We start from the raw sequence: 10,645 nt of genomic DNA on the forward strand, positions 1-10,645 counted from the left end.
AGCTTCCTCATTTTTTGTCCTGTTTTACAGCTGTGTAATATTCCATTGCATGGGTGTAGCATAATCTAAATATACCCACCCTCCAATTGATTGTCAAATGTCTGTATATCCAGAAATTATATTTAAGTTTCATTATAATTGCAGAAAAATATGAACTTGTTCAAATTAAAATGAACAAAAGTTACATTCCCTTTGGTGAAGTATTATTTTAGATGCCACTTTGTAAGCAAATTTTAAAATAGTAAAAGAATTTTCTATGTGTACAGGTACTAATACCATGTTTTACACTAGAGGTCGCTAAAACAGTGTTTAAACACCAACAAATAACACGAGTGATTGAGAGCATTTTATAATTGGACGCCTTGCGTTTCTTATCAATCGTAAGCAGGAAGGGTACGTTGCAACTGACATGTTGCAGACAAAAATTTGGTTTGCTGTAGTTTTAAAGCAATGAAGACTTTGATAATATAGTTGAAAAGCAAGCAATCTTTCCCTTTTTGTTACAAATTGTATATTTTATGGTCTTGTGTTTAGTTGGATTAAGCACTGATGTGGAATGTAGGCAATATTGAATTTAGGGAATTCACAAAAAGAAGTTTGCTAGACATGTCTTATTTTTTCTGTTGAAAATAGCTTCAGCTTTTATTTTCCCATCCATCATGGATTTCATATATCTGAGCAGCTCTAGACTCTCAATTTTTGGAGGGTTCTGCCTCTAATGGGCAGATACTTCAAAAGAACAAAGGATTCTGTACCTACCTTTTATATTCTCTCCTGGGGCAGGTATGATTGCCATGGGCCTGCATTCTCTAACTCCTCGTTTGAGATTAAATAGGCTGGTCCCTCTCTGTTTTTAAGAGATAACATTAAATCACAAGTTGGTGCAATTGGTGAACAAATATTTCTCACAAGAGAAATTTCACACAAAAAAACTTCCAAGTATTGATATACATGTTCCATTTGTTCCAATGACATAAAATCTTGCAGCACTGAGATTAATGATTGACATGTCATAGGTACTAAATATTTATTGAATAAATGAATAAATACATGTTCATGATATCATCTTGAGTGGTAGCAAAGGATTGGCAACAACTTTAGTGCCAAAAAAGGAAATAATTACATAAATTATGGTATAACCTGGGTACATATGGCATGTCTCATTTGATTGTAACTTTCTTTGAAATATGTGACCTTTTTTCATTATTAGCATACTGACTTATCCATTGTCAGTATTCAATAAATACCTGTTGAAACAGAATATTGTTCTAGCATTGGATTAGGCAGGGAGATACTCCAAATCTTAAAGCATCCCCCAGTAGTTGGAACTAGCCACTTCAAAGTCATGACTATTTTTACCCTAAGCCTAAGAGACTGGGTCACAAATTAGAATACCTTTCATGAAACATTTCAGGCAGCCAATGAAACACGTGGTTTATTATAGTGTACCTAGCGTAAAAGTCACAGCCTGACGAGGTGGATAGAGCATTGATCTGGGATGCTGAGGACCTAGGTTTAAAACCCTGAGGTTGCCGGCTTGAGCGCATGGTCACCAGCTTGAGTGTGGTTTCATAGACATGACCCCATGGTCGCTGGCTGAGCCCAAGTTGCTGGCTTGAGCAAGGGGTCACTGGCTCAGCTGGAGCCCCTCAGGAAAGGCACTTATGAGAAAGCAATCAATGAACAACTCAAGTGATGCAACTACGAGTTGATGCTTCTTATCTCTCTCCCTTCCTCTCCCCCTCTCTCTTGCTACAAAAAAAAAAAAAAAAAGAAAAGAAAGAAAGAAAAAGTCACAGGTGAACCTGTAGGAAATGATCTGACTAACAGCTTTCCCCTGATTTGAATTAGAGCAAGTGTAAGATTTGTCCAGTTTAACGCCTCTTGATTTTAAATCAACAGGAAATTTGTTTCATCCTTACTTTTCAGAACGGGATTGTGTATAGTAGTGAAATTATGATAATCTTTATCAAAGTATGTTTTCTTTCTCTTTTCACAAGTTGCCCTTAATTTCATAAAACAGAACCATGTTTCAAATTCCATGTATTTTTGACATTTTATTCATTTATATAATAGCTCCTTTTACGTCACCTTGGGGGTTTCCACACTGAAAGGTCTCCAAAGGATTTGTGTTAATATGCTGTATACAGTGGCCCCTGAAGAAAATGACACAGAAGCAAGCCTAATATTTTTAACGCTGCTAATTTGTTTATGATAGTTTCAGGCCAAAGAGGAATTTGGGGGTGGAACAAATTGGCACACATAGCTGTGGCAAAGTACCAGCGGTGCCATCTCCCACCTGTTCCCTGCACATTTTCCTCAGCTTACGTAAACCTCTCTGCAAATGCAGTTTCAAGTCTCCCCGGTTCCAATGAGATAACGGCCCGTGAGTCTCTCTTATAAGAAAACTCTAGCAGGACGCTGCGGAGGACAGCTTTAATAATAAGTTTCGGTGAGTTGCCTGCTTTAGTTGTTTGAGGAAGTGATATGCTCTGTAGAGCAGTGAAGACATCACTAGTTAAAGTCTCATCTGTGGGGCCCTCAAGATAACAAAGTGCTGTCTGGCACACCCTTTCCTCTCTACTTTTACGTCCCTTCATTTGCTAGGATAATCTTTATATTTGGCTTAATAGCTTTGCTTAAAGAGGTCAGAAAAACACTTTTTTCGTTCCAGCTTTAGTGCTGTTTTTGCTGTTTCCCCACAAGCTGTGCACTCCCTTGAACTGAAAAGTCTATGGGTTAAGGGAACATACTCACCTATGCTTCCATCCCCCCGACTCCTGGCTCAAACACAGACTAAGCTTTGAAAGACAATTCCGAGTGCAAACGGCCCCAAACCCACTTCGGGGCATGCGCAGTCTTCTTCAGTGGGTCTGTCCTCCTGAAGACTGACCTTGCTGTTGATATGCACACCCCTGGGCCTGCCTTGTGCCCCAGGAATGGCCGCTGGCTGTTGTGGACCGTGGGAATGTAGAGAGGCAGGCTGAGAAATTCCATCTGAAGGTTTTAGGCTTAGAGGACACTCTTAACTTAGAAGCAATTTTTAGAAGGGCTCAGGTGTTTACCTGTAGTTCAGAAAAGGTTACCCTGTTCTTAAACTTACCCCAGGTCCCCATCCAGTCTCACTGGTAGTGATCTTCAATGATAAACTATATACTGTGGTAATAGTGACTTGTTCTGGGTAGTAACCTCAGTTCTTCTGGAATACAACTTCTGCTCGCCTTCAATGTTAAAGCTGCTTCATTTAAAGGGTGGGGGAAGATTTATAATTAAATATGAAGCTGATAAATTAAATCATACCACTAGTAGTAATACTTCATTTGAGGTTTAGGAATAATCTACTTATGTATGTTATCTAAAGTGTGACAGATTACTATTTTGATTCTATTTATTAAAAATGTGCAACTGAGTTATCATTTCAAATTAAAAAAAGAATGTGAGCAAGTATGAAAGCAGTAGTCTCATGCTTAAGAGAAATGGACTTACCAGATTTACAAGTTAAAGCTAGATTGACAAGAGCCTTTGAAATGCTTTGGAAGGTTTTTCTTACTAGAACATGGGCTTGCCTAGTCAGGCATTTGAAATGCTTAAAATTGAACGTATTACACCCATAGATGCCGTATAGAATACTTAAGGGATGTTGCTGGATACAAAATCAATATTTAAAAAAGTGGTTGTATTTCTATATTCCAGCAACAAGAAAATAAAACGGCCCACACACAAAGAGACTTGGCATGTGACAGAGGCGTACTGCAGGAGTGGGAGGAATGACATGCTTCCCAATAAAGAGTGAGGGAACAGCTCGGTACTGCATGGGGAAAGTGAGATTGGACTCCCAACTCGCACTATACACAGTTTCCGGTGAGTATGAGATCTAATGTGAGACAAATTATGAACATACTCAGCAACTACTGTAGGAGAATACAGTGTGTCCGTAAAGTCATGGTGCACTTTTGACCAGTCACAGGAAAGCAACAAAAGACGACAGAGATGTGAAATCTGCACCAAATAAAAGTAAAACCCTCCCAGTTTCTGTAGGATGATGTGGCAGCATGTGCGCATGTGCAGATGATGACATAACACCGTGTATACAGTGGAGCAACCCACAGCCTTGCCAGTCGAGATATGGATGGTACAGAGGAAAGTTCAATGTGTTCTGTGGCTCGCTAAGTTCAAATCCGTGACCAAAGTGCAACGTGAATATCAGCGCATTTATAACGAAGTGCCACCACATAAGGAATAACATTACTCGGTGGAATAAGCAGTTGAAGGAAACCGGCAGTTTGGTGGAGAAACCCCGTTCTGGTAGCCCATCAGTCAGTGACGAGTCTGTAGAGGCTATACGGGATAGCTACCTAAGGAGCCCTAAAAAATCTGTGTGTGAGCCCACATCAAACTGCACTGAATAGGTATGAAACTGGGAGAGTTTTCCTTTTATTTGGTGCAGATTTCACATTTCTATCGTCTTTTGTTGCTTTCCTGTGACCGGTCAAAAGTGCACCATGACTTTACGGACACACTGTATCTCTAAGACTTTTCCATAGAGAAAGTTTTCTTAGATAAGACACAAATGGTCTAACCCCAAATTAAAGATTAAAAGGGCCGAGGCCACTCCTAGCAGCAGGCAACCCTTAAAGGGCTGGTGACAGCTGGCCAGCTCCAGGGTCATTTTAAATTCAGAAGAATCTGTCCCTTCCAGTTGGCCCAATAGGATGGCATGTACTATTTTTACACTAGCTGAAGTCCCTCTGTCATACCCGCAAGGACAAACTCCCCAGCTGGAGAGGAAGTGGTGTCTCTTACAGATCGGTGGCATCTGAATCCATCTGGTGAGAAGACCAGTGATGTTTTGGGGTCCCTAGTCACTGACACTTCACCCTTGGGGCACCCAAACAAACCCAAGGATCACGAAGGAGAAGACCTCAAATCAGTCCTGAAGGTGATGGTGGCTGAGGAAAGTGGCCCAGGCCTGGGAGCAGAGCCCACTTCCAACTGACAGCCGTGGGCGTTCTCAGCAAAGTCCCTGACCTGCAGGGAGGAAAATCCCAGGTCTGTGTATGGAAAGAGGCTAAGAGGCTGCTGCTTCCCTGCAGCCGGACAAGAAGCTCCAGGGATAGGGTGTTAAATATGGTAGTTTCTCTTAGCCCAATGGCCCTGGTGGGAAGAGGGGTTGTCACACATCTGAAGCTGGCAGGGCAGAGGCTCCACACCCTTCCCCGAGAGTCCTGCCCAAAGGACTTTCCAGTGAGGTCATGCTGAAATCTGGCCCCAGTTTTCAGTTTGGCCAACAGGGAGGCAAATGGGCACAGATCCCAAGGGAGGGCAAGCATTGTCTTTCAAGGCACCTGTCTGAGCTTCCTGCGCTTGCAGAATCTTCAAGAAATGACCTCTATCTTCCAACAAGTACAGTTGTCCCTTCTGTAAGGCCAGACAGTGCAGGAGAGTTTAGGGGCTGAGGGAGCTCAAGTGAGTCCACCCAGAAGTCTCCATCCTGAGTCTTAGGGTGCTATTCCTTTCCCATGAGGACCCTGAGTCTGGAGTAGGTGACTATGGCTATTGAGCAGGCTATGAATTCAGCCTTCTCTGGACTTTTGCTCCACTTACAGTTAAATCCTATGCTTTGTCTCCTCCTGGCTGCAGGAGTTGGAGATCTCTTTAAATGCTGCCCAAAATTTAAATGATGCTCTAAATTGCTGATTGATATATATTGGACCCTTCAGTGTGTCAGTGGCCCTTAGCAACTGGCTCCCAATTCTAGAGTTTCTAGTTACTGTGTCCATTCCCCCAGGATGTTCAAGCTACAGAGACAGCGCACCAGCTGTTGCATCTCTTTCCTTTTATAGGCCATCAAATTCCGCACAGGTGAAAGTCTCATCTCTACAGCAGGCCAGGAGCCAGTACCACACCAACAACTGGTGATGCTAGCAGACCAGCAAGTGAGAAGTGAGTCAACCCTAGAACCTCATTCTAGAATCTTCTTCTTCTTCTTCTTCTTTTTTAATAGAGGCACAGAGAGAGGGATAGATAGGGACAGACAGACAGGAACAGAGAGAGATGAGAAGCATTAATCATTAGTTTTTCGTTGTGACACCTTAGTTGTTCATTGATTGCTTTCTCATATGTGCCTTGACCATGGGGCTACAGCAGACTGAGTAACCCCTTGCTCAAGCCAGAGACCTTGGGTCCAAGCTGGTGAGCTTTGCTCAAACCAGATGAGCCCATGCTCAAGCTGGCGACCTCAGGGTCTCAAACCTGGGTCCTCCACATCCCAGCCCGACACTCTATTCACTGTGCCACTGCCTGGTCAGGCTAGAATCTTCTTTTTTAAAATAATATTTTTAAATGTTTATTATTAATTCAAGGAAGACTAGTGATAAAACTATGAGTAAAAACCTATTAATTAGTATTCATTAGGAATGAGGAATGATTAATAATATAATGGTTAAGAAAACAATTACTATGTTTTAACAATAAAAACTCAAGAGCTAGCAGTAACATTGTTAATGGTTAAACTTTATTATGTTGACAATATTTCCTTTACCATGATCATATTTACTTTAAAAACTAGTACCTTGCAAATTGTTTTAATATTTCATTAAAAATATTTTTCCCATTGAATTTATAGGAGTGACACTGATTAATAAAACTGCATAGGTTTCAAGTGTACCGTTCCCTAATACATCGTCGGTACACCGTACTGCGCGTTCACCACCCAACTCAAGTCTCCTTCTGCCACCATTTACACCCCCTCTACCTTCCTCTCCATCCCCCACCCCTCTCCCTCCATAGCGTTGTCTGTGTCTGTGAATCAGAGAGAGACAGGTACCATGTGATTTTAGCTATATGTGAAATCTAATGAACAGAATAAACTAACAAACAAAATAGAAACAGAGCTATAGATATCGAGCACAGGCTAATAGCTGGGCAAGGGGTTGGTAACTGGGTGAAGAAGATAAAGGGACGAAGCAAAGAAAGAAAGAAACCCACAGAATCTTTTTAGGATTAATTCTAGGACCCATTGTCTTAGGTTCAGATTCCAAGTAGCAGAGCTCGAGACCGGGACTCCCATGCAAGTGACTCATTGAAATAGCGCTCTTTAGAGAAAGGGGGTGAGGAGAAACAGACACGTCAGGGGAAAAGCAGGTTTCGGTGTCAGTTGGAGATGCCCTTCAGCCTGATCCTGCGGGAGCTCTGGAGCCTTCATTGACCTGAATGATTCCATGAGTCACTGCTTGAACAAGCTGTCTTTTCTTTTTGTTTTCCTGTCTTGGAAAGTTAACTGACTATCTTTGCTTTATAAAATGACTCAGCATTGGATATAGAGTGAGAACTAAAAACATTAGCCTGATAGTTTCTTTTCAGTGCACCCACATGCTTCCTAAGCCTTCTTTTAGCTGGGGTGATGCGTGATCCTGAGCTCCGACCAGTGTCCCAATTCCTCCCATACAACCAGGGTTAATAGAGAGTGCACAAAATAGTTTTAATTAGATCAGAAACAAGAATGTGAACACACAATGAGGTCAGAGAAGGCACAGAGAGGAATAGACAGAGGGACAAATAACATAAAATTATAAAAGGGTTAATATAAAAACCTATGTTTTAAGAAGAGATGTCCTTGTAAGTCCACTGTGGGATTGATTTTAAAATAATGTATTAATCTTAATTTGGAATTTATTGTTTTTTCAAGTTCTATAGCCATATTTTTTCTGCCTGCACTTAATAAAGGGCTAATGAAATTGGCCAACATGGACAAAAGTTTAATATGAAATAGATCTTGTCATATTTTACCACACAGACACCTCACTATTGAAATGATTTTCATTTCTACCTTCAGTCACAGGAAAATGAGCACCAAGCCACTCTACAAGTTTCTTTTATTATATCTGAATAAGACTGAGAGTTGAAAAAAGAAAATAAAGTAGCATAAGTGAGACAATGACCTAGCAAGTGTTTAAGATAAGTTATAATACTTCTGCCCCAAATTTAAAAACGGTCACTTCCTTGTTAGAGCTGAAAGTAACTCTTACAAGTTGTTCTTCCTGATGCAAATTTCATATGAAGCTTTGTGTGTTAACACAAATCACTCAAAACAATTCCAAATGAGTACATATAGATTTAGAGAGATTATGGAATGAATAATACTAGCTTGTTAATAAGGCATTTAATCCAATTTCAATAAATGCTTTATCCAAAGAGAGCTGACTAGAGGTTTTTCTCTTTCCTTTGGTAAATTCAGTGCTTACATGCCGAATCCATTGAATAAATGTGTTTTACGTAGCTGTCAGGTAAAAATTCATAGACTAGGTGCTCCCAGGACTATAAAGGTAAATACTATGTAGCGAATACTATGTAATTTGCAATCTAATCATGGTTATAAATAAGAAAATTTACAATTTACTATAATGTAAAGCAGTATAAAAAGTGACTATTCAAAGAATGGGTAGGTTATTTTTAATAGAAATGATGAAAAATAAGTTTATAGAAGGAATTTCATGGCAGATAGGTTTGGAAGTCTGTGCTGTGTTTCAGAAGCTGGGGATGGCCTTTAAGAGGATCATCCTGGTGGAGGGTCAGGATGAGCGAAGCCAGGGAGAACTGAGAGCTCACGGTGGATTCAGGGAACGGCTAGCTGAGAGGGATAGCGAAGGGCAGGGAAGAGGAGGGCGATCGAGGTGCAATGGTATTCTGTAGGAAATTGACATCATGGCAGGTAAAAGGGTTTGGACTTAGTCTGGAAGTAGTAAGGACCCACTGATGATTATGGGACAAGGGAGTAATTTAATTGTGCCTTGAACTGATGACGAATGGCAGTGACCTAGAAGAATCTGAAAGCAGAGACAGACTTGTTAGGCTGTGATGACAATCTAGGTGGAAGATGAGGTCATATTTTGGAGAGCCTTGAGATGTTAGGCACTCAGGACAAGGACAGCTTATTGTCTTCCAGTACCCACTCCCCTTTCTTCCACTGAGTCAAGAGTAATCCCTGCCTAGCCTGTGGTGAGATGGGGCCATGGCTTTAAGGCTTGGCCAACAGGTGTAAGGGAAGACAGCCTGTGCAGGTTCTGTGGATGATATTAAAGGAAGAGGTTTCTCCTTTCTACGGTTAGAATATGGTGCTATATAGGCTGTTTGCCCCCCCCCCCAATTTAAACCATAATTCTTTTGGGTGAAATATTTATTCATGCCTTTTTCTTGTTTATAACCAGCTTATTTACAATTGAGCTTTGAGAATTCTTTATATATTTGAGATACAAAGCCTTTGTCAGATACATGGCTTACAAATCCTGCATTTTTTTTTTACAAGGCCTTTCACAGGAAAAATGCTTTTAAGTTTGGTCATTTATTTATTTCTTCTTTTATGGACCACAGTCTGGGTGTTATATCTAAGGACTTCTTTGCTAGCCCTGTACCACAGAATACAAAAAGAAGAAGGAAAGGCACACCATAATCATCCTATTGAAAGTTAGTGATACAGAGAAAAACCTGAAAGGAGCCTAGAAAAAAGTATATTAAATACAGACTTTAAAGAACTGAAAGGGAAGGTATAAAATAAATGAGTAATGTTTTAATTTTTGTGTATCTCCCTTACACACACACACACACACACACACACACACAGAGTTGACCTTACACAATTGGAAGGAAAGATGGATGGATTGTAGGGGCAAGCAAGAATGAGTTGGAGCTCACAGGGACAGGCGGGAACATCTGTCGTTTCCAGTTCCAGCTGCCTCAGATCTTGATGGGATGAGAGTCCCGGAGAATCTCAGTCCCCTCATGAAGGAGCTAATCACACTGCCTGGCTCAAGAGTCGGAAAAGGGGGATCCAGGGGCAGGTGGGGCCTTGGGTGGCCTGGCTGTGCCTCACGTCATTGAGACATCACACAGATCAGTCACAATGTGCATAAGCTACAAAATTTCCTCCAAATCTCACACAACACTCTCCTGTGGAACCTTCCTAATTAGAAACATGCAGGAAGAGGAGTTCTGGGAAACAGAATTGAACCTCGCCACAGCCATCACGTGTGACATTGCAGTTTATTTGAGTGAAATTTTAATAGTGGAAGCGGTGATGGAGCTATCTGAAAATCATCTGGAAAAAGCAGCATGCATAATTGGTAAGGTGAGATCTACTTTATTGTGGGGTCCACACCCCAGAAGAGTTTCATAAACTTTGCTTAATGGAGACTCTATCAGAGCAGGCCTCAGCAGAAAACAAGTCCCTGTCGGGTGGGATTTTGACAAGAATCTATTAAAATACGATAGCGATGGGGCAGGGTAAAGAAAGCCAAGGAGAGAAACTGAGGCATCCGGAATAGGCAGTGAGAGAAAGCCTTACCGTCCTCCATCCACGGGAGCTCGGCCGTGAGGGACGCAGCTACTGCCCGCACCCCGGTGTCACCTGCAAGGAGTCAAGAAGAGATACCCTGACCAGTCTCATCCTGCCGAAGCTGCCTGGGGCTCAGAGCAGCACAGAGGATGGCCGAAAATGGATGGGGGAGCACACACAATAAACAACCATGAAATCCAGTTCAGCCAAACTTCCTAACATTCTACCAAAGGGCGTGAAATAGTTTTGATGCTGAATAATCTGATGTAGGGTTTATATTTTTTGTGAAACTTGCCTCCCCCCCCCCCCACTGGT

Source organism: Saccopteryx bilineata, chromosome 12 (genome assembly GCF_036850765.1).
Source record: "Saccopteryx bilineata isolate mSacBil1 chromosome 12, mSacBil1_pri_phased_curated, whole genome shotgun sequence".
Taxonomy (NCBI): Eukaryota; Metazoa; Chordata; class Mammalia; order Chiroptera; family Emballonuridae; genus Saccopteryx; species Saccopteryx bilineata.